The 19,910-nt window shown below is 45.8% G+C and overlaps 1 protein-coding gene and 1 pseudogene across 1 annotated transcript in view; both read left to right on the top strand.

The window, feature by feature from the left end:
• The window catches only part of Mat89Ba (nucleolar protein 6 Mat89Ba), a 449,315-nt gene that overhangs the window by 35,375 nt on the left and 394,030 nt on the right, over positions 1 to 19,910 (top strand). Inside the window, exon 2 of the mRNA XM_067121881.1 lies at positions 7,787 to 7,957. The gene's annotated coding sequence lies outside the window, so the exon portion shown is untranslated. The remainder of the gene's footprint in view (positions 1 to 7,786; positions 7,958 to 19,910) is intronic.
• On the top strand, positions 1,234 to 1,350 carry LOC136850127 (5S ribosomal RNA; annotated as a pseudogene).

The raw sequence follows: 19,910 nt of genomic DNA, 5'->3' as shown, positions 1-19,910 counted from the left end.
TCTGTCAAGCATGCTTCGTCTCCCAGTCGTGCTCACCGCCGCTGGATCGCCATCGTGACGCTCTGCTGCAGCGTGACGCTCCAGCGCAGCTATCCTGGGCGCTTCTGGTCAGCTGCTCGTCAGGGCGCTCCTCTCGCTGCCGTGCAGGACGCCAAGAAACCGCCATCGTGACGCTCCGCAAGCAGCTATCCTGGGCGCCTCTAGCTGCTCGTCAGGGCGCCGGCTGGACCACCAGCGTGGCGCCCGCAAGAGCTATCCTGGACTCTTCTGTAGCTGCTCGCCAGGGCGCTTCTCTCGCTGCCGTGCAGGGCGCTCACGGCTGGACCGCCATCGTGACGCTCGTCGCAGCGCGAGCAGCTATCCTGACGCCTGTAGCTGCTCGTCAGGGCACGCCTCTCGCTGCCGTGGACGCAGGACGCCGATGGACTCTCGAGGACGCCTCTTTGCTGCTCGGCGACGCCAGAGCAATCAAAGACTCATGGGAAGCGAGATCCCATCCTGCGTGTTGGACCGCAAGGCTTGGGAGACGTTTCTCCCATTGAAGAGGAGAAGTCTCTTGTGAGTCGGAGCCTGCAGTCCTTGAGCAGCCTCCCCTTCCTCGCCTACGGACTACCAGGTGTTAGCCGGCCTTTCTTAAGGACTTGTTTGGCGACAAGTTGCAAACCCTCGGCCACTCTCTCTCCTCCTTCGCAGTTTGCTTCATCCAAGACGAGGAGAGCGCCGGGGTTTGTCAAGATGACTTCGTCTCTGGCGACGAAGAAGGCCTTCAAGAAGGTTAACACCTGGATGGAGGAAAGGAAGACCCAAGGCAAGACTTCTTTTGCCCTGCCTCCGTCCCAAGCTGAGCGGCAAGGCAGGTATGTGGTAAGAGACCGGGAGGACGCCGGCTCAAGAGTTCCTTCGTTGTCCCAGGAGACTTCACTAGCTTGGTCGACGCGCCTAGAAGGTCCCTCCTGTCGGCTGCCAAAGTGTCCTGGACTATGTCGGAGACGGATCACCATTTGAAAGGACTGTTTCAACCATGGAGGTCTTCAATTTCCTGGACTGGTGTTTGGGGCTCTGGACGTCAGGATTAGGAGTCCCGACTCGATCTGCCTGGGGGAGCTGTCCAGCGTGTTGAACTGCATGGACAAGGCAGTCAGGGATGGCTCGGAGGAACTGGCTTCCCTTTTTATACGGGCCTCTTGAAGAAGAGGGCCTTGTACTGTAACTTTACAGCCTATGGCCCTACCAGCCAACGGCCATACCACGTTGAAACACCGCTTCTCGTGCGATCAGCCAGTTAAGCAATGTTGGGTCTGGTCAGTACTTGGATGGGTGACCGCCTGGGAACACCAGATGCCTTTGGCGTCATTCTTTTGCAAAGTCAGTTTCTCCGTCGCAGAGGGCTTTGCTGTTCTCCCGTTTTCCATCCATCTCTTCCCCAGTCCTTGTTCAAGATCTCTCCTCCAGCTTGAAGGCCACTCAAGACCTCTTGGCCCACTCTTGTCAAGACGCCCGGCAGTCCCTTTGATGTCGTTGTCGGGTCAGACCTCCAGGAAGTAGAAGCCCTTTCGTGGAGGAGCTTCTTCCTCGAGATCTTCTCCCGAGGAAGAGGTCTTTTCAGAGGCGGAGCCCCGCCTAAACCTTGGGGCAGGAAGTGATTTGCAGCGCCTCCAGACACCTGTAGGAGCCAGGCTTCTTTCGTTTGGGAGCCTGGAGAGCAAGAGGGCAGACACCTGGTCCCTTGAAGTTATCGAGAGAGGATACAAGATCCCCTTTCTCGACTCACCACTTCTGTGCACGTCGCCCAGGGATCTGTCGTCCTCATTCCATCAAGAGAAGCAACAGATCCTTTTCGAGCTATTAGAGCAAATGCTCGAGAAAGAGCTGTGGAGCAAGTCCTGGAGCTGGACTCACCAGGATTCTACAAACCGACTGTTCCTAGTTCCGAAGCAGTCGGGAGGATTGAGACCAGTCCTTGATGTCAGCAGACTGAACCGCTTCATGGTGAAGGAGAAGTTCACGATGGAGACGTCCCAGTCTGTTTTAGGAGCATTAAGACCAGGAGATTCGATGGTCGCTCTGGACTTACAGGACGCTTACTTTCACGTTCCCATACATCCCCAGTCGAGGAAGTATTTGAGGTTTGTACTAGGGGGACGAGTGTTTCAATGCAGAGCTCTTTGCTTCGGGCTAAGCACAGCTCCCATGATCTTCACGATTATCATGAGAAATGTGGCGAGATGGCTTCACTTGGCGGGTATTCGTATCTCGCTTTACCTGGCCGATTGGCTCATCCGAGCCTCTTCACAGTCAAAGTGTCTGGAGGACCTGAATGCGAATTTAGAGTTGACAAAGTCCCTAGGACTTCTAGTGAACGAAGAAAAGTCCCATCTGATCCCGACGCAGTCCATCGTCTATCTGGGGATTCAGATGGATTCAGTGGCTTTTTGCAAGCTTTTCCATCCCAGGAACGTCAGTAGCAATGCTTAGAAAAGTCTCATCCTTCCTAGGGAAGGAAATATGCTCGGTGAGGGAATGGACGAGTTTGCTGGGGACCATTTCCTCTCTGGAGAAGTTTGTTTCCCTGGGAAGACTTCATCTCAGGTCGCTCCAGTTTTTCCTGGCGGAAAACTGAATAGACAAGGAGAATCTAGAGGAGACCCTGAAGATCTCTCCCCTGTTTTCAAGATTCACCTGAGGTGGTGGCTCGACCCCTCGAGGTTGGCAGAAGGGGTTTCTCTATGCCTTCAGAGCCCGACCTGGTGTTGTTTTCCCCTACGCTCCCAGGGAGGGATGGGGGAGCAACACTAGGAGGGGGAGAAGTGTCAGGCACCTGGAGAGGGGAACAGGTGTCCTGGCACATCAATCTCAAGGAATTAGGGCGATCCTGCTGGCCCTTCAATCCTTCAAGAGCCAAGTGTCAGGCCGAGTCGTACAAGTAAATTCAGACAACTCCACAGCCCTGGCATACCTCAAGAAACAGGGAGGAACTCGTTCCCGGTCCCTGTTTGTCCTGGCGAAGAGATCCTGCTTTGGGCCCATGCGCGGGGGATCACGATCCTTGCGAGGTTCGTTGCAGGAGTGGAGAATATCCGCGGGACCTTCTCGGTCGACAGCGCAACTTCTACCGACCGAGTGGACCCTTCACGAGGAAGTATGTCAGAGCTGTGGAGGTTATGGGGACGTCCCTTGGTAGATCTGCTCAGGCAGCCCCATTTCAAAAGGTACCTCAAAACTTCCCCGCTCTGAGTCTAACTGCATTCAGACTATCAGCCGACAAGGATCTTCACGATCTCTTGAGATCCTTTGAGACTGTCAAGGTACCTCATTCCAGGACGCCTCCCTGGAACCTGGATGTCGTCCTAAATTTTTTATGTCAAATACCTTCAGCCTCTTTCTTCCCAAGAACGCTCTCAAGAATGTGACAAGGAAGGTTTTTTCCTAACTGCTCTGGCTCCCGCTCTGAGTCTAGTGAACTTCAGGCTATCAATAATCATGTAGGTTTTAGAGGCCATAATGCAGTATGTTCTCTAAGCCGTATGTTCTTGCTAAAAGGAGACCCGTCTCCCCCCTTGGCCCAGGACCTTCAGATTAAGGGTATGAATTTCAGAAATTCTGCGGACATGAACCAGAAAGAGTCATGTGTCCTGTCAGGGCTCTCAAATTTTATCTGCAGAAGACTCAGGAAAGTCGAGGTCCTTCGGACAGTCTGTGGTGCTCTGTCAAGAGGCCGGATTTGCCTCTTTCTAAGAATGCACTGGCGTTCTTTTTGAGAAGCACCATTTTAGACGCACTTTCCGAATTCAAGACAGTGACTTGAGTCTTTTGAAGTTAAGGCTCACGAAGTTAGAGCCATTGCAACCTCGGTGGCTTTCCAGAAGAACATGTCCCTTTGGAAGGATCTTCTGGGTACCACCTTCTGGCGAAAGAGAATTAGTGGTGTTCTAGCTTCACATTACTTGCGGGACGTGAAGACGACATACGAAGACTGCTATTCGCTAGGACCATACGTTTCCGCACTCCAGATCGGCCCCATAACACTTCTAGGCCTGGACCTCTGTCGGACTCCCAGGACCAGGGAGAGGGCAAGTCGGCCACAGGAGGGTTTTCCCACCCGATCTGGCGTCCCTTCGGCAGGACCTGTTGTCGCAAGAGCAGACACAGTGTTGCCCTGCAGGAGCGATACTCATCCTATCCTTTAGAGGTTAGGAAGTATATTTTAATCTTGATTTTGTTTTTTTTTTTTTCAGATCGGTCCCATAATGCTCTAGGCCTGGACCTCTGTCGGACTCCCAGGACCAGGGAGAGGGCATGTCTAAAGCCTGCAAGAGGGTTACGGGGCTTCCCCGATCTGGGCCCTTCGCAGGACCTGTTGACGCCTTAGGTCAGGTGGTTGGTCGTTGCCCTTTTGCCCCTCACAGTATGGCCTTATGATCTAGTCCCATTGTGGTCACGCCCCGTGGACAGATCATCTAGAACTCACCAGCTATATAGGTCACTACCTTGCTGGAGACTCTAGTAAAGCAGAAGCAGGCTTGGGTGACAGTAATCACGATACTCAGCTATCCTAACATAGGCCTGGACCTCTGTCGGACTCCCAGGACCAGGAGAGGGCATGTTGAAAGCTGTAAGTTGGTTACGGGACTTCCCACCGATCTGGCGTCCCTGTTAGGTCCTGTTGATGCTCTCGGTCAGGTGGTTGGTCGTTGCTCCTTTTGCTCTCACAGTATGGTCTTATGACCTAGTCCCATTGTGGTCATGCCCCGTGGACAGATCATCTAGAACTCACCAGCTATATAGGTCACTACCTTGCTGGAGACTGTAGTAAAGCAAAAGCAGGCTTGGGTGACTGTAATCACGAAGTCAGCTATGCTAACAAGTAAGGAACCAAGGCGTCAATCGCCTACATATATTTGTTTCCTAATCCTATTCTGTCTCTTCCCACCTCCAATGGTGGGATTCAGCTATATATATATCTGACAGGTAAGTTGCATGAACAAAATGATATTTTAATGATAAAATAAAGTTTGTTCATACTTACCTGGCAGATATATATAATCATAGTGCCCACCCTCCTCCCCTCAGGAGACAGTGGTACTAGAAAATCTGAATAGAAAATGGGAATGGTTCTGATACCCGCCTCCCAGCGGCGGGAATGGGTATTAACCACCTGGCCCCACTAGCATGTGCCGCAGTTTTGGAATTCTGTCGGACTTGGAGAATACAGCTATATATATATCTGCCAGGTAAGTATGAACAAACTTTATTTTATCATTAAAATATCATTTTAGGCTAATAACAGGATATTCCCCAAAAGCAGACCCCCAGACTGGGCAAACTTTAAGATTGGCCGATATAAGAAAAAAACACATCAGTCGAAAGAGGAAGATATGTATTTACATGGGGTAATAAAAAAATTAAGAATTTTTCATACCTTCCACAGGAAATTGAGAGTGACTATTTACAACCCTGTGTGGGGCTCTTTTACAAGACACTCTTAAAAATATGTTCATTTTACCAAGTTATGCATGTTTTTTCTAATAATTTATTTTATTTTATTTTGTAAAATTATAATTAAAGCTATATCATAACAGATAAGAACTAAATCAATAACAAATTCTGAGTATATTTGTTGTAAAATATTTATGAGATTTACTGAGATAGCCAGATGCAGTAACTTTTTTGTGAGGTATACGTTTTTTCTAATATATCTTTGCACTTTTCTTTGCAAAATTACAATTATAGCTGACATACTATCATGAGAGATAAGAACTAAAACCAGCAGCATTCCCTGGGTATATTTATGAACAAATAAATAAAGAGAAATCGTGGAATAGAGAGGGGCAATACAGTCCCCCATCAAGTCTCAAGGCATACTGATCGATGTCTCTCCTCTGCCGAACTATAGTTCCCATAAGTCATTTATGGACCATTGAAGTGCTGTGAATATCTTTCCTGCTAAATTCATTCAAACAGTATGGCACAAAATATGAGTATTCATATGAGGATTCCCATCCATCACCCAAAGCCTGCTATAGATACTCATGAGGATTCCCATCCATTAAGGGTTAATCTGGTTAGGCTACTGCCTGGTCTAGGTTTATGTCACCTTTAAGGATACAGGCTACTTAAGAACCCCACTATAATATGTAGCCTTACAAATAGGCTACTGAGTCGTAAAAACTAGGTTACCATTTTAGCAAGAAAAGCAGTTTTCAGCTTTCACACGCAATTTAACTACCACTTCCAAAAGTTTAAAACTATAACTTTAACTGGAACTTAAAACTTGCCTCTTTCGTAGGTGTTTCGATAATTATTGAGCACTGACAAAAAACTAATCCGTTTAATAATGACCAATAGAAGGTAATGGCTTCTTGGTCTCCGTGCCAGTCCATTGTCGACAGTATGTTGGACTGCACCTGCGCATTTATCACATCCTCTTTTTGCAGGTTTGGCGAAGTAAAGAACCTAGGCACAGCTTCGCTGTAAGATAAAGGAAAGAGCCCTCTTATCTTTGAGTCCATTACATACTCCATCGTATGTTATAGTGTTTATTATTATGATATTACAACACAATACCGGGCCACAAGACCGACTAAAAGAGAATTCTTTTATATTAGTTTGGTCACCATGGAGCTCTGACAGACCCTTGGAAGGTAATTCTTGAGTACAAAACGAGCGACTACGCTGTCAAAAAGGCCAAAATTACCATCATTCAGCCATTTCGGATGCTGAGTTCCTCATTGGTGAGGAATTAAAAGCATCAAAGTCCTGTACGTATTATGCCAGTAGGTTTGGAATTTAATTACAGGAGTCATTCTCACCTCTTCACATTATCATGACTGCAAAAATTATATTACCGGGATAAGTAGTGAAGTATTTAATGGCTGTTACATAACAGAAAATGAAAATGATTACACAAACACTCTTGCATGACAATACAGTACACTGCAAGCAACTTACACTTCCCAAAGGTATAGGAAGCTTTTAAAACAACTACGAACAACAAGTCAATGAAAGTGCTCATATCATTAATAGTAAATAGGTGACTTATTATACACTCGTACTTTATTTAGTATGAAAACAATGTAAAATTGCCTTCATTCAACTATTTCTGGTATTGAATTCCATGGCGGCAAGGATTTAAAGCATCATTACCTTATTACCATATCAGTTAGAGGGTTACAGGCACAGGAGTAATTCTTTTCTCTGCTCATTATCATGACTGGAAAAATTACATGTCTTGGAGACAATAAGAACAGCAACAGTCAGTTCCATCAGAGAATCCATCTGCATAAGAACTAAGTCATTATGTAAAGAAGCAAGGTTTGCATTCTCAGTTTACTGTAGGAGCAAATAGCAAACTTTCAAGATAATTTAAATTTTTCTTAAGTATGCAAACCAAAGTATTTTTCTGATGCTGAAGGGAAGAATGATGAGTTCCTGACAGGGGAGTGGGCAGTGCCTCACCATTCACCTACCTACCACTACAGTACTTGAGTACCTTTTTCATATTTCTAGGAAAACTTCAAATTATCTTTGAAGATGTACTTTTCCTAGTATGTTTGCTAACTCACTGCATGTTTACTCTCCTGCCTAACTATCAAATTAACTTTCATTTGCCATTTTCATTGCAGGCAAAAGTACCAGTAGGTGTTTGCAAACTTGTGAAATATTGATATCCATTTAAAAATGTCATTTTTGCTGACTTCTTTGAAATGTCAGTGAGAGGTCAAATAAAGTATGTTAGTCATCAAAGAAATATAGTTTTACTTACCAATATTTATTTCAATTTTTTCAGGTTGTTGGAGATTTAGAGGCAAATGAGGATGATGTTGATTCTGAAGGTAACAATGAAAACTCAGATGAAGAGGATGAACAAGATTCAGATGGTTTTGATGAAGCTGAAGGTGATTCTGAGGGAAAAGATGAAGATGCGTGTGAGAGCAGGAAGAGAAAAATATCAGAAGAGGTATGTTTCTCATTGTGTTATTTGTATAATTGTTCCTACAGAAATACAGACCATTGCCTTGTATGTAGGGGTGCCCTTGAGTGAGTTGGAATTGGTCATTGCAAGTTGGTAACTATACTCAGTCTCTTTTATCGAGGCGCATTTGCACCGACTCGCTGGGGTGCCCTTTTAGCTTGGAAAAGTTTCCTGCTAGCTGATTGGTTGCAAGTATTTTGTCCGAAGAGCATAATTGTTTTTAAATAATTACCAAGTAATGTGAATTGAAACTTATTTCCTAACCTAATTTCTCCCTCAGATATGTGTTTTGACAATAAATAATGTTAACGAATAAAGAGATTATAAAGTATTGTGATGGTAAGCCTAAATTTAATAACAACACCAAGAAGTCAACGACAGGAGCTTGTTTTCAGATGCACGCTGCATAATTTTTTTACTTTTCACATATTTTAACACCAACTGGAATAAATTATACTAAACATAAGAAAAACATGTTATTATAAACTTTCTTTGAATACCAGAATCTGCTAAAAACATGGAATTAATAAAACTTGCTATTGGTGAAAACTTCCGGGGAGGTAAAAGGAACAGCCTGTGGCTTCAGATAAAATTTAGATAAAATTACCTAGATAGGTAGGCCTAGTTATTCATATGGTATCCACATGCCAGCAAATGATGATGGGTAAGAAAACTTTTCAGATACATATCATCTTCTATAGGCTTTTGTGCTGAAGCCTTTTATTATATCATTATGATAAATATGGTGATAAATATGAAGACTATTTTTCTTTTACATAATAATAATGTACTTCCCTTATTATGGCTTTATTTCTTGCACACATTTCAAACTAGGCTAGCTCTATGTCTATGTGTCTTACACCATTTTTTGGCAATTGCAATAAATTTTTTTAACTTATTTAAGGTAAGGAGTAAAATAAACAGTAGCTGATGCTTGATATAAGTTAGGCTAGGTGTATGTAGGCCTATGATGTAAGTCCGTATAGAAAGGGTTTGCTAATTTTGTTGTAAAGGTGTAGATTCTATTAATAGCACTATTTCCAGTTTGAGGATATTGTAGTGTTCCATAAATCGTATAAAAATCATAATTAAATGAATTCATGATTTCACCGAAATTACAACCGTTTATACCCTCCTTTTCCTTCCATCCCCGCCTCAGTATTTGACAGTAGACTCATATAGCCTACTAATCCTTAAAATGTATTTGTATATACATTTTCTATAATTCTACTTTAAATATCAAAATTAGCAAACCTTTATACAGGCGGTTACTCATAATATCCAGCCCGAGAAAGCTCGCTCAAAATCGTTAAAAATCATAAGAAAACCTTACTTTTAATGCTCTGGGTACCTTGAAAACGAAAACTGCAAATTATTATTGAGTTTTAATCAAAAAAACCTTTTATGATTATTCTGACATTTTGGGCTTGTAGTTTTCCGATCGTAACTTAAATAAAACATGCCAAATAAAGGAAATAATTTCTGATGAATATATTTGAAAAGAAAAATCGAACGTCAGAAGTGGAACCGTCAGAAACCGGGACTGCCTGTATTTAACAGAACGATAAAATAAGAAAAAAAAAGTTTTCTTATTCGCATTGTCTGCTGTAAAGCCTTCATAAAGAGTGTTGTTAATTTCTGAAAATATATTTTTATTAGTGTAACCTCAAAAGAAGCATAGAAACTATTTAATTGCAGATATAGCCATTAAATAATCTCAATAACATAACACTGATTTCAATTACATAAGTCAGAAGAAAGCTGGGATAGTTTATCCGCCAGGCCACAGGCTGTTCCTTTTACCTCCCTGGAAGTTTTTACCAATAGCGAGTTTTATTAATTCCATGTTTTTAGTAGATTCTGGTATTCAAAGAAAGTTTATAAACATGTTTTTCTTATGCTTAGTGTAATGTATCCCAATTGGTGTTAAAATATGTGAAAAGTAAAAAAATTATGCAGCGTGCATCCGAAAACAAGCTCCTGTTGTTGACTTCGGCATGGTGTTGTTATTAAATTTAGACTTACCATCACAATACTTTATAATCTTTTATTCGTTAACATTATTTATTGACAAAACATATATCTGAGGGAGAAATTTAGGTTAGGAAATAAGTTTCGATTCACATTACATGTACTTGGAAATTATTTAAAAACACTGATGCTATTCGGACAAAATACTTGCAACCAATCAGCTAGCAGGAAACTTTTCCGAGCTAAAAGGGCATCCCTGCGAGTCGGTGCAAATGGGCCTCGGTAAAAAAAGCAGAGTTTAGGTAGTTGACTTGTTGTTGAGGGATGTATGTATGTGTGTGTGAGGAAATACAGTCATACTCCGAACTTAGGCGAGGTTAGGTTCCAGAACCCCTCGCGCAGGGTGAATTTTTGTGTAAGTTTGGCATGGTCTCTAAAAATGCTAATAAATGCTTATTTCTAAAGTTTAAACACTAAATATGACCCTAATCATGTTCCCAAATTATTATTAACTTTTAAATGAAAAGTTACTGCAATTTCATTTAAAAGTTAGCTTAATACATTACCCTTAAAAAAGAGAAATAAATGGTTGACATAAAAAACTGAGACTTGGAAGAGAATTTCTTTCTCTCTCTCTCTCTCTCTCTCTCTCTTCTCTTCTCTCTCTCTCTCTCCTCTCCTCCCTTCAACCATTCTATTTTTAGAATCGTCTCAACCTCTTTTTTAACAACTTCTTTATTCTGCGCTCTTTCTCTTTGTTCTGAAATGCTTTTTCATGAACAACAGTGTTTTATATTTTGACTAATACAACTCTCAGTTATTATGTCTGTGTTTTAGAACATATTTGCAACACTAGCGCATTTACACTTCGTAGACGTTACAGGTCAAATTGGATCAGTTTAAACTATCTACTGTACAGGGAAAGACGTACAGAGAATGAATAAGTTGCAAAAATGTGTGAGCGCTAACTATGAACGAGAGAGAGAGAGAGAGAGATAAGGGTTGTCCTTACTAAAGAGAGTGAAATTATTTATCAGTTATTATGGAGACTAAGAGAATAACACATGAGAGAGAGAGAGAGAGATATTGTCCTCACTTGACATATCAAGTTATATATTTATGAATTATTACGGAGAGAGAGAGAGTTATTCTAACGTTAGATATCAAAAGATGGAAATTCATTATTAAACTAACTGTTAAATTAAATTAAAGCTACTGTATTTTCATTTAAAAGTTAGCTTAATACATTACCCTTAAAAAAAGAAATAAATGGTGTGATTCTCTCCCCCATTCCACCGATCTATTTTTAGAAGTCTTCTCAGCCTCGTTTTTAAAAACTCCTTTTATCATACAAATAAACATACCTGTATAATATGTACCATAAAACTTCATCTCACTAAAAGAGAGAGAGAGAGAAATTATTACTTTTAATAATATTTAATGTTATTTAATTTACACATAAAAGCTTGAAAACTTATTAATTACATAAAAATTGAACAAACACTTTGCTGGGTTTCTCAGTGTTCGCAAATGTTCAAGTGTGTCTGGTCAAAACTCTGTGGCGACCATTAGTTAGGTTCCAATGCAAAATTCATGTGTCTGTGAATTCGTGCAACTCGAATCGCGCAAGTTCAAGGTATAACTGTACCCTCACTCATCTGCCATTGCTAAGCACCTTTTCTTCGTCTGCTGATGATTATCAATGTCTTGTTGCACTCCTGCTGGCTGCTAAGTTGGATGTGAGCAATTGTATGTGGTCCTTCATGTCCTGTGTTTAGGTAGATCCCATCGTTAATACTCCTTTATAGGGATAGGATCTGCAACACCATGTATGGCTGAGAGGGGCCGCTAAGCACAGGAAAGTGAGTGATTGATATGCTTACTCATATCATGTCATCTTCTACTGCATAGTGTTATTGCACCCACTAGGAGCTCAGCACTGTTGAGCCTTCAGTAACAGTCATCCTTCCCATAGGGATACCCTCATAGCATTGACCTTAAATTACTGTTACTGCAGATGAGAGTAAGAAATAGGCAAGGAGCAGGAAAAGGAAGAGTAAGCGCTTCCCTACTTCCTCCTCATTGTTGAGTTCTTCCTCCTAGTCTTCTTCCCTTCCTCACATAAAGAGAAAGATGTTGAGAAAACCTCTCACAAGAAGTCTCTCAGAACATTGAGTGAGCACCTTTCCCTGGCTTAGGAAGGCAGCAGCATTCATCCACCTGTGAGTGTTATGTCCACCATGTGTAGGGCTAAATGAGTTTCATCAAGAGAGCTTGGTGCTCTGGTTAACTTGAATCTTTTTTGCACATGATTAGCCTATGCTGTATCTAGCTGCTCATGGTTTGCAGTGGGCTCTGGATTGTCTGTGTAAAATAGCTTCATGCTTGCTCTCCTATGACCCCTACACTTCAATGTTTTTTCATTGAGTACCCTTCTGTACTGTGGTTCAAGGCCCTGCTGCTCTGGTCAGCTTTTTCACTCGACCAGTACGGTGTCATTTAACTCAAGTCAGTTGAAAAGGACAACTTCCCTACTAAGGAGCAAGTTGCCTGTGTAAAAAACAATGGTTTGTATTTCTTTAGGAACAAGTAACAGATTTTAAAAATTATTTGTATTTTTCCCAGGTATACAAGTCAGTTTTTTATATACTTAAACCCACCTCAGCTGTCCCATTCTGTTCCTATGGCTGAAGGAATTAGTGTAGGTCGGTGAGTGAGGGGTATTCCCCAATTAACCCCCTTAACCACCAATTGACCATTTTGTTACTAGATTCAGTGACTGATTCCAGCTGGAGCTGAAGGATTTTCCAATAGAAAACACTATTTTTATGTAAGTAACTTACCAAGTAATTGCATAGCTATAGTTTCCATTCATACATCAGCTTAGATAAAAAAATTTCGCTGGTAGCACTTCAATATAGTTTGTGTAGGTGATCAGCCCGTCCCACTAACGGAATATTGGAACGACCTAGCAGACAATCCTCATTCGTTTCCTGCCGTCCGGGGTGGCGACACCTAGTCTGGCAGCAGCTTTATTCATTATTTTCCGGTTATTTTACAGGGGACGTGTGTGTTCACGCGACGCTCCTTGTAGCGAGTGTTGTTCCTGGTCTCCCGAGCAATGGAAGAGGTTCGAGGAGGAGACCTACCGCCGGAGCCGCCAAGGAATCATCCGAGGGTAACACGCCCGATGACTCCAGTGGTGGCTAATGTGTCAGGTTGCTTTCTCCCTCCCCGCAACTTCCCCTGCTTGCTCCTCTCCCTCGGTGAGGATTCCCCCTCCCCTTCCTCATTCGTTTCATCGGGTGTGGAAGGGCGTTGGGGGGGCGGTTGATCATAACATCCTCTCGGGGGTATCTTCTCATGCTTGGGGGGAAATTTTCCCCCCAGAACGAGGGGTTCGGGCCAGGCTGGCACTTCCTCGTCCCCTAAGAAGTCCCAGTCTTCGAAGGGGTCCCGGGGAAACACCCAGCCTTCTTCCTTGAGAGGGGGGGCCTCCCTTTCCTTTCAGCCCACTTTCCAATCCGGTAAACGGGGCAAAGGGAAGAAGACGAAGGGGAAACGCTAGGGGCGGCATCCCCCCCCAACTGCTGCTGAAGGTGGGGGGATGCCTGTTGAGCCATTGGGCAACATGGCAGCGACACGGAGCCGAGACCTGGATAGTGGATGTCCTTCGGGAGGGATATCTACTACCCTTTGAGCCTCGGCCTCCCCTCACCTACACTCCAGTCCATCTCCGCACATATGTCCAAGGATCTCCGAAGGACACCACACTACAGCAAGAAGTGCAAGCCATGCTGAGCAAGGGTGCTGTAGAAGTCGTGTTGGACCAGTCCCCAGGCTTTTACAGCTGTGTCTTTCTTGTAGAGAAAGCCTCAGGGGGATGGAGACCGGTCATAGACGTCTCTCCCTTGAACCGTTTCGTTCGCCAGACTCGGTTCACAATGGAAACAGCACAATCCGTGCTTGCTTCCATCAGGGAGAATGACTTCATGCTTACGGTGGACTTGAAGGATGCGTATTTCCAAATACCCATTCATCCGTCCTCTCTCAAGTACCTCCGCTTTGTCCTCGGGGAGACGGTCTTCCAATTCAGGGCACTTTGTTTTGGGCTCTCAACCGCTCCCCATGTGTTCACGAGAGTCTTATCGCTCGTGTCAGCTTGGGCCCACTTGCACGGGATACGTCTACTGAGGTATCTCAACGACTGGCTAGTCCTGGCGGGCTCACGCTTGCAACTGCTACAGGACAGGGATTGGCCCCTCGAGTTTTGCCGAGATCTAGGGATCGTGGTGAATCTTGAGAAGTCAGATCTCATCCCCAAGCAGAGGATAAAGTACCTGGGCATGCTGATAGACTCAGTGGCAGTGAAAGTCTTCCCCTCGGACTCTCGTATCAGCAAGTTCAGGCAGGCAGCACAGCTGTTCCTGTCACGGCACAAGCAGCTAGCCCAGCAATGGCAAGTCGTCATTGGTCACCTGTCGTCATTGGAGGAGCTTGCTTCCATCAGGGAGAAAGACTTCATGCTTACGGTGGACTTGAAGGATGCATATTTCCAAATAACCATTCATCCATCCCCTTGCAAGTACCTCCGCTTTGTCCTCGGGGAGTCGGTCTTCCAATTCAGGGCACTTTGTTTCAGCTCTTGACCGCTCCCCAGGTGTTCACGAGAGTCTTCTCGCCTGTCAGCTTGGGCCCACTCCAGTGGGATATGTCTACTGAGGTATCTCGACGACTGGCTAGTCCTGGCGGGCTCACGCTGCAGTTGCTACAGGACAGGGATCGGCTCCTCGAGTTTTGCCGAGATCTAGGATCGTGATGAATCCATTCAGATCTCATCCTCAAGCAGAGGATAAAGTACCTGGGCATGCTGATAGACTCAGTGGCAGCGAAAGTCTTTCCCTCGGACTCTCGTATCAGCAAGTTCGGGCAGGCAGCACAGCTGTTCCTGTCACGGCACGAGCAGCCAGCCCAGCAATAGCAAGTCGTCATCGGTCACCTGTCGTCATTGGAGAAGCTAGTACCTCATGGGCGTCTTCACCTGCAGGTCTCTTCAATGGAGGCTAAAGGAGTATTGGTCCCAGTCCCGAGACCCCCAGTCCTTCCTCATCCCTCTTTCTGAGGAGGTGAGGGAGGACCTTTACTGGTGGTTGGATGACAGGATCCTCTTGATAGGAGTATCCCTGCATACTCCCCCTCCGGACATGCTACTGTTCTCAGATGCATCGACCGAGGGATGGGGCGCACACCTGGAGGAGTTGCTGACTTTGGGAGTGTGGCAGTGAGACAACAAGTGCCTTCACATCAACATCCTGGAACTCAAGGCATCTTTCCTGGCCCTCCAAGAGTTCCGGGATCGAGTGATGGGACACTCCGTGGTACTGATGTCAACAAGCAGGGGGGGCCTCGTGTCCCTCCCGCTTCACCAGTTGACAATGCAGGTGCACAAGTGGGCCGTGACTCACTCAGTGGAGCTGTCAGCCAGGTACATTCCAGGCAAGAGGAATGTCGTGGCAGACAAGCTCGGCCGCCAGAATCAAGTGATAGGGGCCAAATGGTCCCTCCACTCAGAGGTAGCGGAAAGGCTGTTCAGCCTGTGGTGGCATCCAGCCATCGATCTGTTCGCAACCCGGCACAACAGAAAACTCCAGGTCTTCTATTCTGTCGTGCCGGACCCATGGGCCGCTGCGGAGGACGCGTTCCAGCACCTGTGGGACAACCTCGATGTCTACGCCTTTCCTCCGTTCTGTCTGATTCGCTGAGTGATCAGCCGAGTGATGATCACTCCGAATCTCAGGATAACTCTGGTGGCACCCAAATGGCCCCAGGCCGTTAGGTATCCGGACCTGCTAGCTCTCCTCTCTGAGGTGCTGAGAGAGATCCCCTGGCCCAACTTGCTGTGTCAACCCCACATAGAGTGGTACCACCAGGCAGTGCATTCCCTGTGTCTTCGCAGCTGGAGGGTATCCACCATCTCTTGCGAGCGAGAGGCTTTTCGTGTCGCGCAGCAATAGAAATGGCAGGATACCTCAGACGATCCTCCGCAGCGGTATACCAGGGAAAGTGGTCCGTCTTCTGTGGTTGGTGTCGTCAAAGGGGTATCTCTCCAGTCGGAGCTACTATTCAGCAGGTCGCGGACTTCCTCGTCTTCCTTCGCCAAGAGAAGCTTCTCTCCGTTTCAGCTGTGAAAGGCTACCACGCTGCACTCGGCCTAGTCTTACGGCTGAAAGGAGTAGACATCTCCTCCTCTTTCGAGATATCTCTACTAATGAGAAGCTTCGAAAGGTCTTGCCCACCCAGGGACCTCAGGCCCCCTGCGTGGGATGTGACTCTCGTCCTAAGGAGCCTGACTTGTGCACCATGCGAGCCTTTATGAGAGTCGTCAGACAGGGATCTGACCCTCAAGATCGTCTTCCTGCTAGCCCTGGCATCGGCAAAGAGAGTTGGCGAACTTCATGGACTTTCCTTCGATGTGAAACACTCTAGGGGATGGGGATCAGTTACGCTCAATTTCCCGGATTTCGTAGCGAAGACTCAGAATCCTTCGGTCCCTGACGCACGGTTCGAGTCCTTCACAATCCCCTCCCTAGAGGACTTTGTAGGTAATGAACCAGACGAGATGCTACTGTGTCCTGTTAGAGTGCTGCGGCGCTATCTGAGGAGGACTCGACGTCTCCGGCCTGAGTGTCGACGACTCTTCGTTATTACTGGCTCGGCCAAGAAAGAAATGTCCAAGAACACCATCTCTTTCTGGCTTCGTGAGACGATAAGGAGACCGTACTCTGCTGCAGGAGAAGACGACACCAGTACGCTTCGTCCGAGAGCTCATGAGGTCCGCAGCATTGGTCTGTCCCTCACATTCCGGAAGAACATGTCGGTTTCGCAGGTGCTGAAGGCAGGCGTGTGGTCCCAACAGACTACTTTCACGTCCTTCTACCTCCGGGATGTTACACACAAGTCCTTGGACACTTTTTCCTTGGGTCCTGTGGTGGCTGCTTAACAAGTTGTGTAGCTTAGCCGGCTCCTCTAACAGGACAGGTTGCATCTCGCTTAAGATGTACGGTTGTGACTGGGAGAATGAATGTGGAGTGACTGGCCTCTCTTCTTTCATCCCAACCTGGCTCTCTTCCTACGGGCAGGGAGCGGATGTGCCGTTTCATGCTGGATCTGGCGGTCGATGCAGGTAAGCACCCAACGGGAGCTCCCGTTCTATTTTCCATTCAGGTTGATAGAAGCAACCCCACTCCTTCCTCTTGCAAGGTGGGGAAGGAGACCATGACTATAAGACAAACCCAATGCTTGTATTTGCCTTTGTGTCATCTGACGCCAAGTTCTTCCTAGCCTACTTTCATGCCTGACGTTTCCTCTTTCATGCAAAGGGACCCAGAAGTCTGACAACTGATCCCGCGCTTCTTACAACCCGATCATTTTGTCAGAGGCAGTTTTCCCTTCCTTGCTCTCACGACCAGGAAGGGAAGACAAGGTGGTGAACTCCAGTCAGTTCATAGAGACGCACTCAGTTTCCTCCTTCCAACCAGTAAGTCTCCCAATGTAAAGGACCGAGGGTTTGTATATTGTGTCGGAACAAATCACAATTTTTAAAGTAAATTGTATTTTTTTTTAACTATACACACCCGAGGCCCTTTATACTTTATACCCACCTCATGCCACCCCTCAATCTGATACCTGGACTGAAAGGCAAATTGGAATGTTTACATCTGGGCAGACGGTACTCCCGCCTCCCGGACAGTAGTCAACTGCCTAACCACCTTGTTTGAAGTTTCAACGGTCGTTTCCAGCCTACGCCTGAAAGTAATCCCAAATGTAAAGGACTTCGGGTTTGTATAGTTAGGAAAAATACAATTTACTTTAAAAATTGTGATATTGGCACCAAGGCGCCTTGTGGCACAGAGACGTTCTTCGTCGTTTAAAGGAGCTACTGCATCGGGAGTTGAGCACCCAGCACCTTCGTCTCTACAATCAGCAGCCAGCAACTAGCGTCGAAGCGCCCAGGCTCCCGTTTGCAATTGAGTGTCCACTGGCGCCTGTTCACCAACAGGTTTCATCGCTGGCTCATGTCTCTATAGCTCCTCCCGAGCTCCCATTGGCACCCTCTCCTCCACCGCTTCTTAATAGTGTCGTTTCGGACATTTTTCCTCCTGCAGTTGAACTGATTCAGAGCAAACTGGATCATATTCTTAGTTTGCTTCAGAAGGCTCCCTCTACAGATCAGACAACAGCGGACTTATCGCTTTCTCTTGTCTCTTCTGAGGAAGAGGTTGTTCCCGATCAAGATATCGTTCATCGGCGTTCAAGTGAGTGCTTGTTGAGGTTCCTGCTAGCAACCTATCCCAAGCTTCTTCTCTGCCAGCTATTCCTCTCTGTTCCTGCTTCTTCTTTCTTTATGAAGCCCCCTCAGTTGGTCCTTGGAAATTACCAAAGTTAGTTCTTTCCTCTTCAGCAAGGAAGGCACTGGAGGAAGTAGAAGATTGGTTTTCTGAGAAGAGGGAACAAGGCAAAGCAGTTTTTGTTTCCCTCCTTCCAAATTGTACAGGTTGAGCTACAGGGTTTTATGCAACTGGAGAAGCTCCTTCCCTGGGAGTCTCTGCCTCCTCTCAAGGAGGCTTCTCCGGCCTTATCGACTCGACTAGGAGATTAGCTTTCTCCTCAGCCAAAATTATGTTCTCTGCCTCGGAACTTGCGCACCTTCTTAAAAATATTTTTAAGGTGTTCGAAGTGATGAGCTTCCTTGACTTGGCAGCAGGCGCTCTGGCGAGCAAACTTAGAGTGTTCTTTGTTACCTCAAGAAATCTCGTCGGATCTCTTGGGAATACTCTCCTGTATTAACAGAGGCATTCGCGATGGTACACAGGAGTTAGCCACTCTGTACGCCATAGGTATTTTAAGAAGAGGGACCTTTTGTGCTCCTTTACTTCAAAAGGCATCACTCCGTCTCAGAGATCAGCCCTCCTATTCTCCCTCTTGGACAAGACGTATCTTTTTCTACGAGCTCAACGGCTGCCAACTGCAGAATGCTTGGCGCCAGCTTTCAGGCGCTAGGCGCCCGCTTCAGCCTCTCAGGGCTCACTCTCTGGCGCCTTGGCATCCACTCTTGGGCGCTCGGTGCCAGTTACTGGGATCCTGGCTCTATCTGACCCATCTCTCTCCTACTGCTAACCTTTCTGCCCATTTTATCCACTTGCTCCCACGCCTGGCTCAAGACTTCCTCTCTTCTCGTGCCATTGCCTGTGTTGTTTTAGGTTAACAGATGTTAACCCCCTGGATAGTGAAGTGTTGTGAACAAAGGAGGTGTCTACTTGTCCTTTGATTCTCCTAGAGAAAGGTCCTTGTCATACCCCATAAACCGGGAAGAGACATACTGGAAGTCCAAGGGAGGTCGAATTGACACAGGTATTACTCTCAGTCGAGCCTGTTGCTGGCTCCCAGGTATTTGACAGAGTCAGCCTGGAAAGGCGCTATTTCTGGATAATGTAGTGGAGGTGGTGGCTATCTGGCCCTATCAGCTCTCTTTGTAAACCAGTCCCTGCCAGACTAGACACCTGGGAGGCATACTGTCAGTCCATGGAATCTGATGGGTTTTGCCCCAGATAGCTTCAAGATCAGTCAAACCTGCTGTCTGCAGGTGCTCACAGACAGCCATGGAAAGATGTCCATAGAGATGTCCTTTTCTTCTAGTGATAGTCCAGTTGAGAAAATGCAGATGGTGTTTTTCCAATGAAAAGCAGCCAATTTCGGAGCTTTTTTCTGTGGATCTTCACTTTCTCCACTCTCCTGAGCTTCTCAGCAGGAGTTTAGCCTACACCTTATTTCCAATGGGACAGCCTTGTGTTTTTGTCTCCTGGGTGTCTCTCTGAACTTCTGGTGGTGGATTGCCAGTTTTTCTGCCAAGCAGATCATCAAGACATTCACACAACTTCTTTTTTGTCCGTCTTCCATAGTCTCCTCA

Source organism: Macrobrachium rosenbergii, chromosome 2 (genome assembly GCF_040412425.1).
Source record: "Macrobrachium rosenbergii isolate ZJJX-2024 chromosome 2, ASM4041242v1, whole genome shotgun sequence".
NCBI classification, from domain to species: domain Eukaryota; kingdom Metazoa; phylum Arthropoda; class Malacostraca; order Decapoda; family Palaemonidae; genus Macrobrachium; species Macrobrachium rosenbergii.
This window is presented reverse-complemented; position numbering and strand designations above follow the sequence as displayed.